Source organism: Procambarus clarkii, chromosome 24 (genome assembly GCF_040958095.1).
Source record: "Procambarus clarkii isolate CNS0578487 chromosome 24, FALCON_Pclarkii_2.0, whole genome shotgun sequence".
Lineage (NCBI taxonomy): Eukaryota > Metazoa > Arthropoda > Malacostraca > Decapoda > Cambaridae > Procambarus > Procambarus clarkii.
The window spans coordinates 6,467,971-6,492,812 of NC_091173.1; positions in this window are offsets into that span (position 1 = coordinate 6,467,971).

The window sequence follows — 24,842 nt, forward strand, 5'->3', positions numbered from 1 at the left end:
AGGTAGGGATGTGAAAACCTCCTGACTACGCCCCTTAAATTGAGACTGCATAATGGCTACCCACTGATCCCTTGGCCAGTTCATACTGATGGCAATTTTATAAAAATGTGCAAAGAAAACCTCAGGATCCTCCTCATTGAACTTGGGCAACTCTATATACTTATTCATCCTGATGGGATTATTATCACTATTTGTTGAAACATTACTAGTATTTCCATGCCCAGCTGCCATACGCTGTGCTTCAAGCCTGAAGTTAGTGTTAGCCATTTGTTGTTGAATCTCTAATTGTTGCTTCTTTGTGGCTTCTATTTGCAACTGTGCCGCAATTTCTAAACGCCTAGTCTCAAGCTCCCTTTGCTGAGCTTCAGCTTCTAATATTTGCTGTTGCTGTTGAGCTTCAATCTCTCTTTGACGAGCTTCAGCCTCTAATATTTTCTGTTCCCTTTGAGCTTCAAGCTTAGCATTGGCTATTTGCGCTTCTAACTCAAGACGCTTTAACGTCATCTGATCACTCGACTCCTCTCTTAACTCCTCTAGAATTTCTTCCTCTAACTCCCCATTCTCAACAAAATGCGTCACAATGACTTTCAATATTTGGGCTTTAACCATTCTATTGCTGGCGGTCAAATCCAACTGATTTGCCATTTGTATTAACTCAGTCTTTTTAAGGTTCTGAATCCCTTCAAAGTCTGGGTGAGCCAACAACGCTGCAACTTTCTCCTCCATCGTTACTAACACTTGGCACTTGATTCACAAAAATAATTAAAACAATGGCACTGCACTACACTTCACTGTAAAATTGTCACCACACTGAAAATTCGCTTGGCCTCACTGCACAAACAAAATATATAGGATGACTTACCTCAAAATCGTGAAACGTTGTTACTTGACACACAGGAAGGCTTGCTTGGCACATGGAATAGTTCTTAAGAAACACACAGAGACACTTGACACACTGGTACCTAGGAAGGCAAGGTTAGATTAGCATAGTTAAGTTAAAGTGAGAACAATATTTCCCGGCACAGGCCCCCATAACTCTTTGTTACCTATCGTACGTTAAGGCTCGTGACTCTACAGCAGCCAAACTTTAATTACGTCTAGGGATACGACACAACTGCTGTTCTCAATAGCGAATCACCAGTATAACCCCTTGATAAGTAATGAGCACAAAATAAATATTCATAGGACTGAAGAATAGATAAAACAATCTTATAATATATATATATTATATAAATCTCAAAAGCAAACAGATGATTATATGGTCACAATATATCACATTAAAAATATCACTGAATCTTCCAGACATTAAATTACAATTAATATATATATGGCTATGACAGAACAAAATGTAACTTAACTCCAAGATGTTATCTCCCTGGTTCCCGTTCAGCTACTGAATAAAATAACGCGGGAGTCTAAACACATTGCCTTGCCCCGCGAACAATTTGCCAAAGTTACAATATTTATTATTCCAACAATGGAGCAATACATTGTGACAAGAGTAATCTTAAACTAACTTAATGAATAATTAATACATATTGATATACACAAATAAAGTAAGTATTTCTTTACATAGTAATTAAAATATGCATACAGAAGAGAATAATGGCATGCACCCCAGCAACGGACGATCCCACGACAATTTGCCAGATACAGTTCACTCAATTATTATTCACCTCTGTTACCCACTTATGATCACATATAAATCATTAGTTCCCGTGGGAAAACTGATCACACAAAGAAATAAAACAATCATTCCCACGATACGTTGGGCCTAACGCCAACACTGTAACATGAATGTGCATTTGCATAGAACATATAAGTATAACAATATACATGCTTGTAATTTACACATAATTATAAATGTACATATTAATATATTTACTTACGTATCTTATAAGGGTACGTAACACTGAGGTCCTGGGGAGGAGGCACGTGGTTGCTGAGGTCCTGGGGAGGAGGCAAGTGGTTGCTGAGGTCCTGGGGAGGAGGCACGTGGTTGCTGAGGTCCTGGGGAGGAGGCAAGTGGTTGCTGAGGTCCTGGGGAGGAGGCAAGTGGTTGCTGAGGTCCTGGGGAGGCAACCCGTTCTCGCAAATTCGTAAAGTCAATATTGACTTATTAACTACGTGCATAGGTGATATACTAAACATAATAGATACCCTTAAAAAGATTCATAGAAAACACCGACCTTACCTAACCTTGTTAGTATCTTAAGATAAGCATCTTTTTGCTTCGTAATTACAATTATTACTTAACCTATACCTATTATAGGTTAGGTAATAATTGTAATTACGAAGCAATAAGATGCTTATCTTAAGATACTAACAGGGTTAGGTAAGGTCGGTGTTTTCTATGAATATTTTTAAGGGTATCTATTATGTTAAGTATGTCACCTATGCACATATTTAATAAGTCAATATTGACTTATTAAATTTGCGAGAACGGGTTGGGGGAGGAGGCAAGTGGTTGCTGAGGTCCTGGGGAGGAGGCAAGTGGTTGCTGAGGTCCTGGGGAGGAGGCAAGTGGTTGCTGAGGTCCTGGGGAGGAGGCAAGTGGTTGCTGAGGTCCTGGGGAGGAGGCAAGTGGTTGTTGAGGTCCTGGGGAGGAGGCAAGTGGTTGTTAAGGTCCTGGGGAGGAGGATGCTGAGGTCCTGGGAAGGAGGATGCTGAGGTCCTAGGGAGGAGGATGCTGAGGTCCTGGGAAGGAGGATGCTGAGGTCCTGGGAAGGAGGATGCTGAGGTCCTGGGAAGGAGGATGCTGAGGTCCTAGGGAGGAGGATGCTGAGGTCCTAGGGAGGAGGATGCTGAGGTCCTAGGGAGGAGGATGCTGAGGTCCTGGGAAGGAGGATGCTGAGGTCCTAGAAAGGAGGATGCTGAGGTCCTAGGGAGGAGGATGCTGAGGTCCTAGGGAGGAGGATGCTGAGGTCCTGGGAAGAAGGATGCTGAGGTCCTAGGGAGGAGGATGCTGAGGTCCTAGGGAGGAGGATGCTGAGGTCCTGGGATGGAGGATGCTGAGGTCCTAGGGAGGAGGATGCTGAGGTCCTGGGAAGAAGGATGCTGAGGTCCTAGGGAGGAGGATGCTGAGGTCCTAGGGAGGAGGATGCTGAGGTCCTAGGGAGGAGGATGCTGAGGTCCTAGGGAGGAGGATGCTGAGGTCCTAGGGAGGAGGATGCTGAGGTCCTAGCGAGAAGGATGCTGAGGTCCTAGCGAGGAGGATGCTGAGGTCCTGGGGAGGAGGATGCTGAGGTCCTGGAGACAAGGAGGAATGACTGGAGTAACAACCAAAGGGAGAACATGAAGAGATAAAGGTGGCCAAGATAAGGGAACATGTGTATATCACAACACCTGTTTAAAGATGGTCTGCACATTTCAAGTAAAGAGAAAACAATAAAATATGAAAGAAAAAGAGAATAAACACATCAAATGCTAGAAATAAATGTAATTAAATATATAAAAGTATGAAATGTTAAATATTGTAGAAGTAAGAAGGCAGGAGGAGGAGGAGGAGGAAGAAAAGGATGTGGAATAGAAGGAAGAGGGGAGAGGGTGAGAGGGAAGAGTGAAGCAGGTGATCGATCAAGACACTGGTCCAGCTGATAACCAGACAATCTATAGCCAATTGGTGGAGACCCGACCACTGTCTCCTCTCACCCCTGCATCTGTCCAGGACGCTGCTCATCTGAGATCATCTCCTGTTGTGGTGGTTGTTGACCTTGTGGCCACACTGTTGTGTTGCTGGTGTTGTGTTGTGTTGTGGTGGTTGTTGACCTTGTGGCCACACTGTTGTGTTGCTGGTGTTGTGTTGTGTTGTGTTGTTGACCTTGTGGCCACACTGTTGTGTTGTGTTGTGGTGGTTGTTGACCTTGTGGCCACACTGTTGTGTTGCTGGTGTTGTGTTGTGTTGTGGTGGTTGTTGACCTTGTGGCCACACTGTTGTGTTGCTGGTGTTGTGTTGTGTTGTGGTGGTTGTTGACCTTGTGGCCACACTGTTGTGTTGCTGGTGTTGTGTTGTGTTGTGGTGGTTGTTGACCTTGTGGCCACACTGTTGTGTTGCTGGTGTTGTGTTGTGTTGTTGACCTTGTGGCCACACTGTTGTGTTGTGGTGTTGTGTTGTGTTGTGTTGTTGGCCTTGTGGCCACACTGTTGTGTTGCTGGTGTTGTGTTGTGTTGTTGACCTTGTGGCCACACTGTTGTGTTGCTGGTGTTGTGTTGTGTTGTTGACCTTGTGGCCACACTGTTGTGTTGCTGGTGTTGTGTTGTGTTGTTGACCTTGTGGCCACACTGTTGTGTTGTGTGCTGTGTTGTGTTGTTGACCTTGTGGCCACACTGTTGTGTTGTGTTGTTGACCTTGTGGCCACACTGTTGTGTTGCTGGTGTTGTGTTGTGTTGTTGACCTTGTGGCCACACTGTTGTGTTGTGTTGTGTTGTGGTGTTGTGTTGTGTTGTGTTGTTGACCTTGTGGCCACACTGTTGTGTTGTGTTGTGTTGTGTTGTTGACCTTGTGGCCACACTGTTGTGTTGCTGGTGTTGTGTTGTGTTGTGTTGTGTTGTGTTGTGTGTTGTGTTGGTTGTTGACCTTGTGGCCACACTGTTGTGTTGCTGGTGTTGTGTTGTGTTGTGGTGTTGTGTTGTGTTGTGTTGTGTTGTGTTGTGTTGTGTTGTGTTGTGTTGTTGTGTTGTGTTGTGTTGTGTTGTGTTGTGTTGTGTTGTGTTGTGGTGTTGTGTTGTGTTGTGTTGTGTTGTGTTGTGTTGTGTTGTGGTGTTGTGTTGTGTTGTGTTGTGTTGTGTTGTGTTGTGTTGTGTTGTTGACCTTGTGGCCACACTGTTGTGTTGCTGGTGTTGTGTTGTGGTGTTGTGTTGTGTTGTGTTGTGTTGTGTGGTGTTGTGTTGTGTTGTTGACCTTGTGGCCACACTGTTGTGTTGCTGGTGTTGTGTTGTGGTGTTGTGTTGTGTTGTGTTGTGTTGTGTGGTGTTGTGTTGTGTTGTTGACCTTGTGGCCACACTGTTGTGTTGCTGGTGTTGTGTTGTGTTGTGTTGTGTTGTGTTGTGGTGTTGTGTTGTGTTGTGTTGTGGTGTTGTGTTGTGTTGTGTTGTGTTGTGTTGTGTTGTGTTGTGGTGTTGTGTTGTGTTGTGTTGTGTTGTGTTGTGTTGTGTTGTGTTGTGTTGTGTTGTGTTGTGGTGTTGTGTGGTGTGTTGTTGTGTTGTGTTGTGTTGTGTTGTGTTGTGTTGTGTTGTGTTGTGTTGTGTTGTGTTGTGTTGTGTTGTGTTGTTGACCTTGTGGCCACACTGTTGTGTTGTGTTGTGTTGTGTTGTGTTGTGTTGTGGTGTTGTGTGGTGTGTTGTTGTGTTGTGTTGTGTTGTGTGGTGTTGTGTTGTGTTGTGTTGTGTTGTGTTGTGTTGTGTTGTGTTGTGGTGTTGTGTTGTGTTGTGTTGTGTTGTGTTGTGTTGTGTTGTGTTGTGGTGTTGTGTTGTGTTGTGTTGTGGTGTTGTGTTGTGTTGTGTTGTGTTGTGTTGTGTTGTGTTGTGTTGTGTTGTGTTGTGTTGTGGTGTTGTGTTGTGTTGTGTTGTGTTGTGGTGTTGTGTTGTGTTGTGTTGTGTTGTGTTGTGTTGTGTTGTGGTGTTGTGTTGTGTTGTGTTGTGTTGTGTTGTGTTGTGTTGTTGTGTTGTGTTGTGTTGTGTTGTGTTGTGTTGTGTTGTGGTGTTGTGTTGTGTTGTGTTGTGTTGTGTTGTGTTGTGTTGTGGTGTTGTGTTGTGTTGTGTTGTGTTGTGTTGTGGTGTTGTGTTGTGTTGTGTTGTGTTGTGTTGTGTTGTGTTGTGTTGTGTTGTGGTGTTGTGTGGTGTGTTGTTGTGTTGTGTTGTGTTGTGTTGTGTTGTGTTGTTGACCTTGTGGCCACACTGTTGTGTTGCTGGTGTTGTGTTGTGTTGTGTTGTGTTGTGGTGTTGTGTTGTGTTGTGTTGTGTTGTGTTGTGGTGTTGTGTTGTGTTGTGTTGTGTTGTGTTGTGTTGTGGTGTTGTGTTGTGTTGTGTTGTGTTGTGTTGTGTTGTGTTGTGGTGTTGTGTTGTGTTGTGTTGTGTTGTGTTGTGTTGTGTTGTGTTGTGGTGTTGTGTTGTGTTGTGTTGTGTTGTGTTGTGTTGTGTTGTGTTGTGTTGTGGTGTTGTGTTGTGTTGTGTTGTGTTGTGTTGTGTTGTGTTGTGTTGTGTTGTGGTGTTGTGTGGTGTGTTGTTGTGTTGTGTTGTGTTGTGTTGTGTTGTGTTGTGTTGTGTTGTTGACCTTGTGGCCACACTGTTGTGTTGCTGGTGTTGTGTTGTGTTGTGTTGTGGTGTTGTGTTGTGTTGTGTTGTGTTGTGTTGTGTTGTGTTGTGTTGTGTTGTGGTGTTGTGTTGTGTTGTGTTGTGTTGTGTTGTGTTGTGTTGTGGTGTTGTGTTGTGTTGTGTTGTGTTGTGTTGTGTTGTGTTGTGTTGTGGTGTGGTGTTGTGTGGTGTGTTGTTGTGTTGTGTTGTGTTGTGTTGTGTTGTGTTGTTGACCTTGTGGCCACACTGTTGTGTTGCTGGTGTTGTGTTGTGTTGTGTTGTGTTGTGGTGTTGTGTTGTGTTGTGTTGTGTTGTGGTGTTGTGTTGTGTTGTGTTGTGTTGTGTTGTGTTGTGTTGTGGTGTTGTGTTGTGTTGTGTTGTGTTGTGTTGTGTTGTGGTGTTGTGTTGTGTTGTGTTGTGTTGTGTTGTGTTGTGTTGTGTTGTGTTGTGGTGTTGTGTTGTGTTGTGTTGTGTTGTGTTGTGTTGTGGTGTTGTGTTGTGTTGTGTTGTGTTGTGTTGTGTTGTGGTGTTGTGTTGTGTTGTGTTGTGTTGTGTTGTGTTGTGTTGTGTTGTGTTGTGGTGTTGTGTGGTGTGTTGTTGTGTTGTGTTGTGTTGTGTTGTGTTGTGTTGTGTTGTTGACCTTGTGGCCACACTGTTGTGTTGCTGGTGTTGTGTTGTGTTGTGTTGTGTTGTGGTGTTGTGTTGTGTTGTGTTGTGTTGTGTTGTGTTGTGGTGTTGTGTTGTGTTGTGTTGTGTTGTGTTGTGTTGTGTTGTGTTGTGGTGTTGTGTTGTGTTGTGTTGTGTTGTGTTGTGTTGTGTTGTGTTGTGGTGTTGTGTTGTGTTGTGTTGTGTTGTGTTGTGTTGTGTTGTGTTGTGGTGTTGTGTTGTGTTGTGTTGTGTTGTGTTGTGTTGTGGTGTTGTGTTGTGTTGTGTTGTGTTGTGGTGTTGTGTTGTGTTGTGTTGTGTTGTGTTGTGTTGTGTTGTGTTGTGTTGTGTTGTGGTGTTGTGTTGTGTTGTGTTGTGTTGTGTTGTGTTGTGTTGTGGTGTTGTGTTGTGTTGTGTTGTGTTGTGTTGTGTTGTGGTGTTGTGTTGTGTTGTGTTGTGTTGTGTTGTGTTGTGGTGTTGTGTTGTGTTGTGTTGTGTTGTGTTGTGTTGTGGTGTTGTGTTGTGTTGTGTTGTGTTGTGTTGTGTTGTGTTGTGTTGTGTTGTGTTGTGGTGTTGTGTGGTGTGTTGTTGTGTTGTGTTGTGTTGTGTTGTGTTGTGTTGTGTTGTGTTGTGTTGTGTTGTGTTGTGTTGTTGACCTTGTGGCCACACTGTTGTGTTGCTGGTGTTGTGTTGTGTTGTGTTGTGTTGTGTTGTGTTGTGTTGTGGTGTTGTGTTGTGTTGTGTTGTGTTGTGGTGTTGTGTTGTGTTGTGTTGTGTTGTGTTGTGTTGTGTTGTGTTGTGTTGTGTTGTTGACCTTGTGGCCACACTGTTGTGTTGCTGGTGTTGTGTTGTTGTGTTGTGTTGTGTTGTGTTGTGTTGTGTGGTGTTGTGTTGTGTTGTTGACCTTGTGGCCACACTGTTGTGTTGCTGGTGTTGTGTTGTGTTGTGTTGTGTTGTGGTGTTGTGTTGTGTTGTGTTGTGTTGTGTTGTGTTGTGTTGTGTTGTGTTGTGGTGTTGTGTTGTGTTGTGTTGTGTTGTGTTGTGTTGTGTTGTGTTGTGTTGTGTTGTGGTGTTGTGTTGTGTTGTGTTGTGTTGTGTTGTGTTGTGGTGTTGTGTTGTGTTGTGTTGTGTTGTGTTGTGTTGTGTTGTGTTGTGTTGTGGTGTTGTGTGGTGTGTTGTTGTGTTGTGTTGTGTTGTGTTGTGTTGTGTTGTGTTGTGTTGTGTTGTGTTGTGTTGTTGACCTTGTGGCCACACTGTTGTGTTGTGTTGTGTTGTGTTGTGTTGTGTTGTGTTGTGTTGTGGTGTTGTGTGGTGTGTTGTTGTGTTGTGTTGTGTTGTGTTGTGTGGTGTTGTGTTGTGTTGTGTTGTGTTGTGTTGTGTTGTGTTGTGTTGTGTTGTGTTGTGGTGTTGTGTTGTGTTGTGTTGTGTTGTGTTGTGTTGTGTTGTGTTGTGGTGTTGTGTTGTGTTGTGTTGTGTTGTGTTGTGTTGTGTTGTGTTGTGTTGTGGTGTGGTGTGTTGTGTTGTGGTGTGTTGTGTTGTGGTGTTGTGTTGTGTTGTGTTGTGTTGTGTTGTGTTGTGTTGTGTTGTGTTGTGGTGTGGTGTGTTGTGTTGTGGTGTGTTGTGTTGTGGTGTGGTGTGGTGTTGTGTTGTGTTGTGTTGGTTGTTGACCTTGTGGCCACACTGTTGTGTTGCTGGTGTTGTGTTGTGTGTTGTGTTGTGTTGTTGACCTTGTGGCCACACTGTTGTGTTGCTGGTGTTGTGTTGTGTTGTGTTGTGTTGTTGACCTTGTGGCCACACTGTTGTGTTGTGTTGTGTTGTGTTGTGTTGGTTGTTGACCTTGTGGCCACACTGTTGTGTTGCTGGTGTTGTGTTGTGTTGGTTGTTGTGTTGTGGTGTTGACCTTGTGGCCACACTCTTGTGTTGCTGGTGTTGTGTTGTGTTGGTTGTTGACCTTGTGGCCACACTGTTGTGTTGTGTTGTGTTGTGTTGTGTTGGTTGTTGACCTTGTGGCCACACTGTTGTGTTGTGGTGTTGTGTTGTGTTGTGTTGTGTTGTGTTGTGTTGTGTTGTGTTGTGTTGTGTTGTGTTGTGTTGGTTGTTGACCTTGTGGCCACACTGTTGTGTTGCTGGTGTTGTGTTGTGTTGTGGTGTTGTGTTGTGTTGTGTTGTGTTGTGTTGTGTTGTGTTGTGTTGTGTTGGTTGTTGACCTTGTGGCCACACTGTTGTGTTGCTGGTGTTGTGTTGTGTTGTGGTGTTGTGTTGTGTTGTGTTGTGTTGTGTTGTGTTGTGTTGTGTTGTGTTGTGTTGTTGACCTTGTGGCCACACTGTTGTGTTGCTGGTGTTGTGTTGTGTTGTGTTGTGTTGTGTTGTGTTGTGTTGCTGGTGTTGTGTTGGTTGTTGACCTTGTGGCCACACTGTTGTGTTGTGGTGTTGTGTTGTGTTGTGTTGTTGACCTTGTGGCCACACTCTTGTGTTGCTGGTGTTGTGTTGTGTTGGTTGTTGTGTTGTGGTGTTGACCTTGTGGCCACACTGTTGTGTGTTGCTGGTGTTGTGTTGCTGGTGTTGTGTTGCTGGTGTTGTGTTGCTGGTGTTGTGTTGTTGTGTGGTGTTGTTGACCTTGTGGCCACACTGTTGTGTTGCTGGTGTTGTGTTGTGGTGTTGTGTTGCTGGTGTTGTGTTGCTGGTGTTGTGTTGCTGGTGTTGTGTTGTGGTGTTGTGTTGCTGGTGTTGTGTTGTGGTGTTGTGTTGCTGGTGTTGTGTTGTGGTGGTTGTTGACCTTGTGGCCACACTGTTGTGTTGTTGGTGTTGTGTTGCTGGTGTTGTGTGTTGCTGGTGTTGTGTGTTGCTGGTGTTCTGTGGTGTTGTGGTGTTGTTTCAGAATCCTTTAGATCACAAGAATGTGTATTAGAGTCCCCTCTGTGGTGTTCTAACCGATGGTTGTTCACCAGGATGAGTGAAGACTGTGGCAGTTAAGGTTCGGGTGATGGATGTGAACATAACGTGGTGGCGAGCGCGTAGAAGCATCCAAGAGTCCTGGCGTATGTGAGACTAAGAATCATTGTCACAAATTGTCACATCATTGTGAATCACGATGTGAATCATTGTCACATGGTTAGACTACAGGCAGTCCATGAAAGACAACGGCACATCTTGAGGTTATCTTGAGATGATTTCGGGGATTTAGTGTCCCCGCGGCCCGGTCCTCGACCAGGCCTCCACCCTCAGGAAGCAGCCCGTGACAGCTGACTAACACCCAGGTACCTATTTTACTGCTAGGTAACAGGGGCATAGGGTGAAAGAAACTCTGCCCATTGCTTCTCGCCGGCGCCCGGGATCGAAGCCGGGACCACAGGATCACAAGTCCACCGTGCTGTCCGCTCGGCCGACCGGCTCCCCAATTTGGATAGTTCACTATTCATAGAGACAGAGTTGGTCGTATCTTTAATACAAATATTTTCTTATATAATAGTGAAAATAATCATTATCTTTTTTTTATTAAAGATGATACTAATGTCGTAGACGTAAGAGCAGTGTATATGTCGGGCGGAGAAGAGCACTGGAGATAAGTTAGTGCCAGATCACTTCTCCAGTGGCTGAGTAGTGAAGTTATGACCATCACACTCTTGCTTCTTAATTACTTAACTTGACCAGCCAGTCAAGAGTCTATGTGTTACACTGTGTGTCTCGGGGCGTCTCAGCGCAGCCGCCAGTAAACCTTCACACGTCTCGCGCAGCTCACTCCATTAAGGCAGCGTCTGGGATGCTCTCGGACGGAGGTTCGAATCTTCGTCTCAGCCCTTGTGGATTTGTTCAAAACTTCACACACTTGGTCTCCAGCCCTCAGTCCTCGCCTCTGAGGACTTCTCCCAAGCGTACACACACACACACACACACACACACACACACACACACACACACACACACACACACACACACACACACACACACACACACACACACACACACAATGGATTATAATCAAGAGGAAATCACGAAGAGCAGGGTAGAATGGCAAGGAGAAATAGCTAGGCTTACTAATGAATTTGGCAGGAATAAGGGAAGCTTGGCAGGGGAAGGGGGAGTAGTAGTAGGTGGAGTAGCGGGAGTGGGAGCAGTGGGGGTCAGCCAGGGAGAGGGCCACCAGCATGACCCTGAACTGAGAAAGAGGACAATCATAATCCATGGATTACTTGAAGCCAGGGCACCATCGAGGCAGGAAAGGATGGAGATTGAGGATTTGGAGCTACAGGGGATCTTGAGAGACATGAGAGCCCAGATGGCAGGGAATGAGGTGCAAGTTCAACGACGCATTGGGCCATACAACTGTAACAGGAAACGACCTGTCCTGGTACAGTTCACTAACGAAGAGGCAGTGGATTACATACTACATCACAAACACTTACTCAGAGGTAGCGAAAATTACTACAACGTATATATTGACAAATTCATGACGAAGGAGGAGCAGATAGCCCACAGAGCAAGCAAGCAACAATACAACTCTTCCCATTTGAGCGTAGCTACACACACCAGTGTTAATCCACCCCATGCTAACCAGCTCACACCTTCTCAGGTCACTCCCTCCCCAAATCAGCCGCCCCTGCTTATCTCCCAACACCTCCCTTGACCCCTCTGACCCCACTGCAGTCAAATTCATCCCACATTCCAAGGACCCCCTCATCACCTCAACCCCCAAAACCCGTCCAGCCCTCATCCCCTCAACCCCCAAAACCCACCCAGCCCTCATCCCCTCAACCCCCAAAACCTACCCAGCCCTCACCCCTCCTCATCCCCTCTCCTTCCATGTGACCCCCCACCCTTGCGAGGGGGTGGGAGGTTCCCCCACCCCCTCTATCCTTCCCCCTCCCAACCTCTCAACCTCTATCTGACTACCAACCTTACGCTATCTCCCAACCCCTCTATGCCCTCCCTAATCTTCAGACCCAGTATGCCCTTCCTACTCCAGACCTACCTAACCAGGCCCTACCCCAGACCCTCCTACCTACCCTCCTAGAAGCCCAGCCCCAGTAGCCCCCCAAGCACCCCTCCTGACCTCTTTCACCCCCCCATACATCCCCGGACCCCCCCAGACACCCCCCGGATCCCCCCGGACATCCCCCGGATCCTCCCCGCCCCCAGTCATCCCCCAGACAGCCCCCAGATCCCCCAGATCCCCCCTGCCCCCAGTGACCCCCCAGACATCCCCCAGATCCCCCCAGACCCCCAGAGAAAGGGAGAACTCTGGTACAAGAGTTTCCATGAAGAATCTCAAGGTTTGGTACACCAATGCTGATGGGGTATCTAATAAAGCAGAAGAGATAAAAGAAAGAGTGAGTGAAGCAGATCCTGACATAGCTGCAATTGTCGAAACTAAAATTAATGACATGATCTCAGATGCAATCTTTCCTGAAGGGTACCAGGTGATACGAAAAGAGAGGACACAGAGACATGGAGGGGGAGTAGCACTCCTAATAAAGTGGAAATGGAAGTTTGAAGACCTTGGAAATCGAGTTACCAATAAGTGCACAAGCTTCATACATGGAACTCTTACAGTAGATGGGAGGAAGATTGTGATCTTGGTAATCTACAATCCCCCACCAAACAGTAGAAGACCCAGGCAGGAGTATGATGACAACAACAAAGCATGTATAGATGAACTGCAGAAGGCAGCAACACTAGCCCACAGAATGAGAGCGAAGCTGCTGATCATGGGGGACCTAAATCATGGAGAGATAAATTGGGAATCAAGTTATCCCCATGGAGGGGACGAAACGTGGGGAGCAAAATTAGTAGATGTTATAGACAGGAATTTCCTAACACAACATGTGAAGGAAGACACAAGGGAAAGAGGAGGAGATGCACCGAGCCTATTAGACCTGATTTTCACCCAGAACGTAGAAGATATCGAGAATTTAGAGCATGAAATACCTCTAGGTGCCAGTGACCATTGTGTCCTAGTCTTTGACTACATGATGGAATTCAAACTTATGACCATGGGACAAGAGATCTGCGAAAGGAGAGTTGACTACAGGAAAGGGGACTATAAGAGGATAAGGGACTATCTGGGTGAAGTGCAGTGGGAGGAAGAAATTAGAGGAAAAACAGTCCAAGATATGATGGACCTAGTCATACAGAAATGCCAGGAGGCCGAAGAGAGATTTATACCAACAGTAAAGGGAAAAAAATAAGAAGGAATATAATAACCCATGGTTTAATAGACAGTGTCAGGAAGCAAAAATGGCCAGCAGGCGGGAGTGGAGGAAGTACAGAAGACAAAGAACAGAGGACAACAGGATCAGATACAACAGAGCTAGGAACGATTACGTTAACATAAGACGAACATCGGAAAGGGACTATGAGAACGATATTGCAATCAAAGCGAAAAAACAACCTAAGTTACTACACAGTCATATAAGAAGAAAAATGTCGGTGAACGACCAAGTGACAAGACTAAGGAAGACAGAGGTGGCATACACTGAAAGTGACAAGGAAATCTGCGAGGCACTGAATGCCAGTTTCCATGGAGTGTTCACTACCGAGCCTGAGCAGCTCCCATTGTTGGAAGGGGTTACCCTAGATGAAAGACTATCAGATATAGAGGTGACAGCAGAGGAGGTAATGAAACAGTTGACAACTCTAGATGCAACTAAAGCAGTTGGACCAGACAAAGTATCACCGTGGATACTAAAAGAAGCAGTGCAGGCCCTCAGCGTGCCTCTGGCAATGATCTTTAATGAGTCACTTATGTCGGGAGAATTGCCCAGTTGCTGGAAGAAGGCAAATGTCGTGCCGATCTTCAAGAAAGGTGATAGGGAGGAGGCACTTAACTATACACCTGTATCACTGACAAGCATCCCCTGTAAAATACTGGAAAGAATAATTAGGCTACGACTGGTTGCACACCTGGAGAACATTAGGTTTGTGAACAAACATCAACATGGGTTCTGGACAGGGAAATCGTGCCTAACAAACCTTCTGGAGTTCTATGATAAAATAACGAGGATAAGACAGGACAGAGATGGTTGGGCAGACTGCATATTTCTGGACTGCCAAAAAGCCTTTGATACAGTACCGCACATGAGACTGCTGTTGAAGCTCTAGAGGCAGGCGGGGGTGGGGGGAAAGGTCCTAGCATGGATAAGGAATTACCTAACAGGAAGGAGCCAAAGAGTTACGGTAAGGGGCGAGAAGTCGGACTGGCGAACAGTAACAAGTGGAGTACCACAAGGATCGGTGCTGGGACCAATTCTATTTTTTGTATATGTTAACGACATGTTTACAGGCGTAGAGTCCTACATGTCGATGTTTGCGGATGACGCAAAGTTGATGAGAAGAGTTGTGACAGATGAGGATTGCAGGATCCTCCAAGAGGACCTGAACAGGTTGCAGAGATGGTCAGAGAAATGGATACTGGAATTCAACACGAGCAAATGTAAAGTTATGGAAATGGGACAAGGAGATAGGAGACCAAAGGGACAGTACACAATGAAGGGGAACAGCCTACCTGTAACGACGCGTGAAAGAGACCTGGGGGTGGACGTAACACCTAATCTATCTCCTGAGGCACATATAAATAGGATAACGACAGCAGCGTACTCTACACTGGCAAAAGTTAGAACATCATTCAGAAACCTAAGTAAGGAGGCATTTAGGGCGCTTTACACTGCCTACGTGAGGCCAGTCTTAGAGTATGCCGCCTCATCATGGAGTCCCCATCTGAAGAAGCATATAATGAAACTGGAAAAGGTTCAGAGGTTTGCAACGAGACTCGTCCAAGAGCTACGAGGGATGGGGTATGAGGAGCGCCTGAGGGAACTTTGCCTTACGACACTAGAAAGAAGAAGGGAGAGGGGGGATATGATAGGAACGTATAAGATACTCAGAGGGATTGACAGCGTGGACATAGACGAAATATGTTCACACGGAATAGTAACAGAACGAGGGGACATGGGTGGAGGCTTGAAACTCAGATGAGTCACAGAGATGTTAGGAAGTTTTCTTTTAGTGTGAGAGTAGTGGGAAAATGGAATGCACTTCAGGAACAGGTTGTGGAAGCAAATACTACTCATAATTTTAAAACCAGGTATGATAGGGAAATGGGACAGGAGTCATTGCTGTAAACAACCGATGCTCGAAAGGCGGGATCCAAGAGTCAATGCTCGATCCTGCAGACACAACTAGGTGAGTACAACTAGGTGAGTACACACACACACACCATTCCTTCAGACAAACTGAAGGAATGGTCGAACAAGTGGTTATTAGAGTTCAACCCAACCAAATGTAATGTAATGAAGATAGGTGTAGGGAGCAGGAGGCCAAATACAAGGTATCATCTGGGAGAGGAAATCCTTCAGGAGTCAGAGAAAGAAAAAGACTTGGGAGTTGATATCACGCCAGACCTGTCTCCTGCAGCACATATCAAGAGGATAACATCAGCGGCATATGCCATGCTGGCCAACATACGAACGGCATTCAGAAATTTGTGTAAAGAATCATTCAGAACATTGTATACCACATATGTCAGGCCAATTCTGGAGTATGCAGCCCCAGCATGGTGTCCATATCTAGTCAAGGATAAGACTAAACTGGAAAAGGTTCAAAGATTTGCCACCAGACTAGTACCTGAGCTGAGAGGTATGAGCTACGAGGAGAGACTGCGGAAATTGAACCTCACTTCGCTGGAAGACAGAAGAGTTAGGGGGGACATGATCACTACATTCAAGATTCTCAAGGGAATTGATAGGGTAGATAAAGACAGGCTATTTAACACAAGGGGCACACGCACAAGGGGACACAGGTGGAAACTGAGCGCCCAAATGAGCCACAGAGATATTAGAAAGAACTTTTTTAGTGTCAGAGTGGTTGACAAATGGAATGCATTAGGAAGTGATGTGATGGAGGCTAACTCCATACACAGTTTCAAGTGAAGATATGATAGAGCCCAGTAGGCTCAGGAATCTGTACACCTGTTGATTGACGGTTGAGAAGCGGGACCAAAGAGCCAGAGCTCAACCCCCGCAAACACAACTAGGTGAGTACACACACACACACTCCTGCTTTGGAAAGCAGCTAACGTAGTCCCGATATACAAGAAAGGGGATAGACAGGAGGCACTGAACTACAGACCAGTGTCCCTAACCTGCATACCATGCAAGCTGAAGGAGAAGATTGTGCGAAGAAAGCTAGTGGAACATCTGGAGCGAAAGAACTTTGTAACACAGCATCAACATGGGTTCAGGGATGGCAGGTCCTGCCTCACAGGGGTACTTGAATTCTACGACCAGGCAACAAAAATCAGGCAAGAAAGAGAAGGGTGGGCAGACTGCATATTTTTGGATTGCCAGAAAGCCTTTGATACAGTACCACACAAGAGGCTAGTGAAAAAGCTGGAGACACAGGCAGGAGTGAAAGGGAAGTTACTCCATTGGATAAAGGAGTACCTAAGCAACAGGAGACAACGAGTCAGTGTGAGGGGTGAGGTCTCAGATTGGCGAGACGTTACAAGTGGAGTCCCGCAGGGGTCAGTCCTCGGACCTATACTGTTTCTGATATATGTAAATGATTTCCCAGTGGGTATAGACCCGTTTCTCTCAATGTTTGCTGATGATGCAAAAATTATGAGGAGGATTGAAAAAGAGGATGATAGTAGGAGGCTACAAGATGACCTAGACACACTGAATGAATGGTTCAACAAATGGCTGCTAAAGTTCAACCCGAATAAATACAAAGTAATGAAACTAGCAGGTGGAAACAGGAGGCCAGACACAGGATACAGAATAGGAGATGAAGTAACTAATGAAACGGACAAAGAGAAAGATCTAGGAGTTGATATAATACCAAACCTGTCTCCTGAAGCCCACATAAAAAGAATTACGTTTGCGACATATGCGAGGCTGGCTAACATCAGAACTGCCTTCAGGAACCTGTGTAAGGAATCATTCAGAACCTTGTACACCACATATGTAAGACCAATCCTGGAGTATGCGGCCCCAGCATGGAGCCCGTACCTTGTCAAGCACAAGACGAAGCTGGAAAAAGTTCAGAGGTATGCCACTGGACTAGTCCTAGAACTAAGAGGCATGAGTTACGAGGATAGACTGCGGGAAATGCACCTTATGACACTGGAAGACAGAAGAGTAAGGGGAGACGTGATCACTACCTACAAAATCATCAGGGGAATCGACAGGGTAAACAAGGATAAACTATTGAACACTGGTGGAACGCGAACAAGGGGACACAGTTGGAAATTGAGTACCCACATGAGCCACAGAGACGTTAGAAAGAAATTTTTCAGTGTCAGAGTAGTTAACAGGTGGAATGCACTAGGAAGTGATGTGGTGGAGGCTGACTCCATACACAGTTTCAGATGTAGATATGATAGAGCCCAGTAGGCTCAGGAACCTGTACACCAGTTGATTGACGGTTGAGAGGCGGGACCAAAGAGCCAAAGTACAAATAGGTGAGTACACACACACACACATTAACTTTCTGTTAACTTTCCTTATTATGGAAAAGTTTCTTGCCTCCAACTTGGTTTATTTTGATAAGCGGAAGTTTGCAATACTTTTCGTTGGACTTTTTTAAATGACATTTAATGGGCATCACTGGTCACTCCGGTGTTGGGGTATTGGCCGCAGACACTCCGGTGTTGGGGTATTGGCCGCAGACACTCCGGTGTTGGGGTATTGGCCGCAGACACTCCGGTGTTGGGGTATTGGCCGCAGACACTCCGGTGTTGGGGTATTGGCCGCAGACACTCCGGTGTTGGGGTATTGGCCGCAGACCAGCAAGTGGCTACCTTACTCTTTTATTTCTTATTTTATATATACAAGAGTTGTTACATTCTTGTACAGCCACTAGCAGACATAGCGCTGAGGGCAGGTCCTTAATCCCATGTTCCCTGGAGTAGGATCCCGCCAAATTGTTTAACAAACAGGTACACATTCACTGCTGGGTGAACAGAGGCTACAGTTAACGATTGGCGACTAGTCAATCCTCCCCGGCCAGGATACGAATCCAAACCAAAGCGCTCGCGTAGCGCCGGGCGAGTGTCTTACCACTGCGCCACGTACAATGGTAAACAACATGATTCCCCCAGAACATGATCTGCCAAGAGCTTTACCTCCAGGTTGTCAGTTACTGGTGAGTGGATGACTGGTGTCACAGACGTTGTCAGCGACGACAGTTGAGGTGTGAGCGGTGAGGGCGGATGACTCCCAGCACCAGGACCCCCACAACAATAGCTCCCTGGCCTCACTACCACCACGTAAGGCTCCACACCACACCCTCCAGGACCACCTCCACGTTTATACACCAACTCAATGGAACAACATACGGAAGGTGATTAAAGGCGGTAATTACCTACCTTGCGGTTACCTTCCAATGATTTCAGGGCTCAACGTCCTCGCGGCCCGGTCCTCGATCAGGCCTCCTCGTTGCTGAACTGATCAACCAGGCCGTCGGGTTTTCCAATTTAATTACATAAAATATATTCTGACAATAATTAACACATTAACCTACTCTCTCTGGTTACATCGCTGGCCATACAAGTAAACCCACTGAACCTCCCCGGTCACCATCTGGACTCGTAACCTCCACCTAAATCCCTAATACTGAACCATCACCACAACACTCCACACCCGGTAGTCTGCCACACAATACTCACACACTCCACACCCGGTAGTCTGCCACACAATACTCACACACTCCACACCCGGTAGTCTGCCACACAATACTCACACACTCCACACCCGGTAGTCTGCCACACAATACTCACACAGTCCACACTGTTAGTCTGCCACACAATACTCACACAGTCCACACTCGTCTCTGTCAACAAGATCACATATGGTCGCCACATTTGGTGGCTGTCAGGTCGTCACGACCACTGAGGGAGATAAGGAGACAACTTGTAAGAAGCGTTCTTACCACAAGACTCCTCTCTCCAGCCGGTCATAGCCTCCTCCCAGCACCAGAAGGCGGGCATAATCCGATTAACTGAAAATCTCCTTGTTGCCAAGCACTAGAGGTCAGCCCCTGACACCTCTTGGGTGGTAGCTGCGTGTGGGCGGAGGGCGGCGGCTGCCTGAATGCCTTGGACCTTACCTCCAGGAGTGACCAGTCTTAATACTTAACAAATGACGGGTGGAAGTACATGTTAAGTGTGGTAGTGATGGATTCACTAGTGGTCATCTAATCCTATCAATGGCAGGGCTGGTGCAGCATACACGGTAATCAAGGATAATACCTTCCAACGCAGAAATGAAGAAAAAGCACGTATTGAGAACTATGCCTCTTCAACGCAAGCAGAGCTAACTGCCATTGTTATGGCGTTAAGGTTTCTTGAACGGAACACTAATGGTGCAGTGATTTGCACCGATTCAAAAGCAGCACTGCAAAGCCTAAGTAAAAATCAGGCAGAAAATCTTGCAATAGTCGCTGAAATCAAGAGAGCTGTGAGAGTACTTACCAATCAGGGAAGAGTCATCAAGTTTCTGTGGATCCCCTCCCATGTTGGAATATGTGGGAATGAACGAGCAGATGTGCTGGCTGCTGAAGGCGCTGAAGGAGACCATATTGAATACTTCATACCCAAGACTCAACTACAAATTAGAGGTATTATCAGGCAACATCACCGTGACAAGGTAACTGAGGAAAGGAGGATAGAAGCACAAACCAGTGAATCTGTACGATGGTACAACATGGTTGCAGCTGGCAATCCCAATCAGTATGGCCGAAGAGGAGGACGACGAGGGAGAGAATCTGTAATAGCGAGAATCCGTCTTGGATACAAATATCCATGGAGATTTGGAATGGAAACAACAGTTGATCAGCGAAGTTGCAGAATCTGTGGTGAGAGTGATGGACACCGCCTTGACCACTATCTACGTGAATGTGAACACCTGAGAGACATTAGGAATAACTGTAGAATAATAAACCCCACATTGTTTGAGTTAGGAAAACACTATTTGTCAAATATTGATACTGTTCTTAAAAGATTTCCCCATTTTGCACCCGCAAGATAACGTAAGCTTTTAAGGGTTGATAAATGTTAATCTTCTTGTTTGAGGAGCTGTTCACTTGAGACAGTTAAGCAAGTCCCAGCTGTGTCTGGGTACAAGTGACAGGATGAACAACCCAGCGGGTTTTCTTCCTATTGGGGAGTGTTGTACATTCTGCTATGGCGGTATGTTCACTCACAAGATGAGTGGCGCTGCCCAATACTGTCACTATGGCGGTGTGTCCACTCACAAGATGAGTGGCGCTGCCCAATAAACTCGCTCCTCGGGGCAAAATTTAAAATTTAAAAACTGGACCGCTTCTTCTTGGTTGTTATGGTTGTAGTTGGTGCCTTTGGTGCCTTTGTGGTGGTTGGCATTGTTGTTGTGGTTGTCTTCGTGTGGAAAGTGTAAAATATTACGGGAACATCAACTAAGTTTCGGAGCCTTAAAGAAAAGTGAAATTCACATCAGTTACTCCATCTATCATCATTCTATTATGCAGGAAGAACCGCACGTCTATGGGTCATCCAATAATGTTAGCAGACTTCTAGATGTTACCACTGCTAGGCTTAGGCTCGGCTACAAGTACCTCTGGGAGTTTGTAACATCTACTGATGTAGATTTGACTAAATGTAAACTCTGTCAGCAGAACTATTCGCATACTTTGCGTCATTATATAATGGAATGTGAAAAAATAGCGGAATTCAGAGATAACACCATCAATAGTGTCCAAGAAATGTGTAAGTACTTCATTCATAATGATGTGCTGCCCGAAATGTTAGCGAAGTATCCAAAATTTGCTTACTGTAGGTAATGCATGCACATGACTGTAAAGCTGCCGCCCAGTTGGGTGGGTGTGGAGCACATGACTGTAAAGCTGCCGCCCAGTTGGGTGGGTGTGGAGCACATGACTGTAAAGCTGCCGCCCAGTTGGGTGGGTGTGGAGCACATGACTGTAAAGCTGCCGCCCAGTTGGGTGGGTGTGGAGCACATGACTGTAAAGCTGCCGCCCAGTTGGGTGGGTGTGGAGCACATGACTGTAAAGCTGCCGCCCAGTTGGGTGGGTGTGGAGCACATGACTGTAAAGCTGCCGCCCAGTTGGGTGGGTGTGGAGCACATGACTGTAAAGCTGCCGCCCAGTTGGGTGGGTGTGGAGCACATGACTGTAAAGCTGCCGCCCAGTTGGGTGGGTGTGGAGCACATGACTGTAAAGCTGCCGCCCAGTTGGGTGGGTGTGGAGCACATGACTGTAAAGCTGCCGCCCAGTTGGGTGGGTGTGGAGCACATGACTGTAAAGCTGCCGCCCAGTTGGGTGGGTGTGGAGCACATGACTGTAAAGCTGCCGCCCAGTTGGGTGGGTGTGGAGCACATGACTGTAAAGCTGCCGCCCAGTTGGGTGGGTGTGGAGCACATGACTGTAAAGCTGCCGCCCAGTTGGGTGGGTGTGGAGCACATGACTGTAAAGCTGCCGCCCAGTTGGGTGGGTGTGGAGCACATGACTGTAAAGCTGCCGCCCAGTTGGGTGGGTGTGGAGCACATGACTGTAAAGCTGCCGCCCAGTTGGGTGGGTGTGCAGCAAGACTAGTAACTGTGTGACTCACCATAGATGTAAAGTGCCTCGTATAGTGACTGTTGTGAGCCTCTTGTAATGTCACTTGTGACACCTCTTTGTGTCACTTGTGACACAAAAGATTATTGATGTGTACTCACCTAATTGTGCTTGCGGGGGTTGAGCTTTGGCTCTTTAGTCCCGCCTCTCAACTGTCAATCAACTGAACATACTTTGCATAATTTGTGTGGATTTGTGTGGGTGATTAAATATTGTATGTGTATGTATATATGTATACGTATGTATATGTACATGTATGCATGAGTATGTTTTCATGTTTTCATGTATATATATAACATTAATAATTTTGTAACTAGCGTCAAAAAATTGTTATTTGCTTAGCTAAACGAACTATATATATAGAGAGGGTTCAGTTCCTGAAGCGATTATGTGCCTCTGTAATCCTTTACACCACCGCCCACGGGATGGGTATGGGGTGCATAATAAAGAAAGAAATTGAAGAAATTGAATTGTAGTGTAAAAAATATTGTCATCTGGTCTTAGTGAATAATGATCGCACGCGACGCTGACTGCACTCTGGGGTCTCGGGGGGGGGGGGGGATCTGGGGTCTGGGGAGGGGGGGTAACTGGGGTCTGGGGGGGCGGGATCTGGGGTCTGGGGGGAGGGATCTGGGGTCTGGGGGGGCGGGATCTGGGGTCTGGGGGGGGCGGGATCTGGGGTCTGGGGAGCGGGATCTGGGGTCTGGGGGGGCGGGATCTGGGGTCTGGGGGGGGAGGGATCTAGGGTCTGGGGGGGAGGGATCTGGGGTCTGGGGGGGGATCTGGGGTCTGGGGGGGGCGGGATCTGGGGTCTGGGGGGCGGGATCTGGGGTCTGGGGGGGAGGGATCTGGGGTCTGGGGGGAGGGATCTGGGGTCTGGGGGGGGGCGGGATCTGGGGTCTGGGGGGGGGCGGGATCTGGGGTCTGGGGGGGCGGGATCTGGGGTCTGGGGGGCGGGATCTGGGGGGGGGGCTCTCTGGGGAAGATGGGGTGACATTGTGAAAGTGTTTAATCCTCAGTATTCACATGGGAAGGCCCAAAGCCCTCGGCCAAATGCGGTGATCCTGCCATAATACCTTTAGAATTTGTGTACAATTCTAACTTCCATTTATGTATGAATTTCAACTAGACACTAAACTTTTATCAGCACATTACCTTAAACACGACCATTATAAATGTATAATAAACTCGATGGTTTAAAATAATCAACTTTTTCGTCAGATATATTTTCCATACGAATTATGTAGTGATAACGACAAAGTTCACTACGGGCTCGCCATAGCCCGTGCTACTTGTCACTGTTGTTCCCAGTAGCTGAGTCTTAAACAACAATAACGTAGTGATAACCTTGCTAACTACTCAACTCATCCTCCACCTTTGTAAACAAAGTCAAGCTTGGCTCAGTGAACACACTCAGAGGTGAACCCCACTTCTTTAAGTGTATACACTGAGAGTCTACTTTACTCCAGGAATATGTTCATATATAAGTATACTCGCTGGTTGGTCACTAAGTCACGGTGGAAGCCACAATAACGCTCCCTCGGATGATAGACATTACTCCCTATACCCACAATAACGCTCCCTCGGATGATAGACATTACTCCCTATACCCACAATAACGCTCCCTCGGATGATAGACATTACTCCCTATACCAAAGTCAAGCAACAAAATGTGTGGCTCGATGTCTTATGTAGCGAGAGTGTGAGTCTTGTACAGTAACCTAACCTGGCCCTGTTGATTGTCACTCCACACCGTGTTTGTACTCTTAACATGCATAACTTAACCCTAGTTCCTCACGTAACCTAACTTAACCACAGTTAAGTGTCGAGTGATAGTCGACACTCACTCCAACATGTCGAGTGATAGTCGACACTCACTCCAACATGTCGAGTGATAGTCGACGCTCACTCCAACATGTCGAGTGATAGTCGACGCTCACTCCAACATGTCGAGTGATAGTCGACACTCACTCCAACATGTCGAGTGATAGTCGACTCTCACTCCAACATGTCGAGTGATAGTCGACTCTCACTCCAACATGTCGAGTGATAGTCGACACTCACTCCTACATGTCGAGTGATAGTCGACACTCACTTCAACATGTCGAGTGATAGTCGACACTCACTTCAACATGTCGAGTGATAGTCGACACTCACTTCAACATGTCGAGTGACAGTCGACACTCACTCCAGCATGTCGAGTGATAGCCGACACTCACTCCAGCATGTCGAGTGATAGCCGACACTCACTCCAGCATGTCGAGTGATAGCCGACACTCACTCCAGCAAGTCGAGTGACAGTCGACACTCACTCCAGCATGTCGAGTGACAGTCGACACGATTTAACAGTGAAATCGCTGTGACAGGCAGGCCTATTTCTTCCCAGTAATCCTTAATAGCAAAAGAGGCAAGTCGGCCAAAGGGCCAAACTGTGCAGTGAGAGATGACCACACGTTGCCAAACTGTGTGGTGAGAGATGACCACACGTTGCCAAACTGTGTGGTGAGAGATGACCACACGTTGCCAAACTGTGCGGTGAGAGATGACCACACGGCGCCAAACTGTGCGGTGAGACATGACCACACGGCGCCAAACTGTGTGGTGAGAGATGACCACACGGCGCCAAACTGTGCGGTGAGACATGACCACACGGCGCCAAACTGTGTGGTGAGACATGACCACACGGCGCCAAACTGTGTGGTGAGAGATGACCACACATTGCCAAACTGTGCGGTGAGAGATGACCACACGGCGCCAAACTGTGCGGTGAGACATGACCACACGGCGCCAAACTGTGTGGTGAGAGATGACCACACGGCGCCAAACTGTGCGGTGAGAGATGACCACACGGCGCCAAACTGTGCGGTGAGACATGACCACACGGCGCCAAACTGTGCGGTGAGAGATGACCACAGGGCGCCAAACTGTGCAGTGAGACATGACCACACGGCGCCAAACTGTGCGGTGAGACATGACCACACGGCGCCAAACTGTGCGGTGAGAGATGACCACACGGCGCCAAACTGTGCAGTGAGACATGACCACACGGCGCCAAACTGTGCGGTGAGACATGACCACACGGCGCCAAACTGTGCGGTGAGACATGACCACACGGCGCCAAACTGTGCGGTGAGAGATGACCACACGGCGCCAAACTGTGCGGTGAGACATGACCACACGGCGCCAAACTGTGCGGTGAGACATGACCACACGGCGCCAAACTGTGCGGTGAGACATGACCACACGGCGCCAAACTGTGCGGTGAGACATGACCACACGGCGCCAAACTGTGCGGTGAG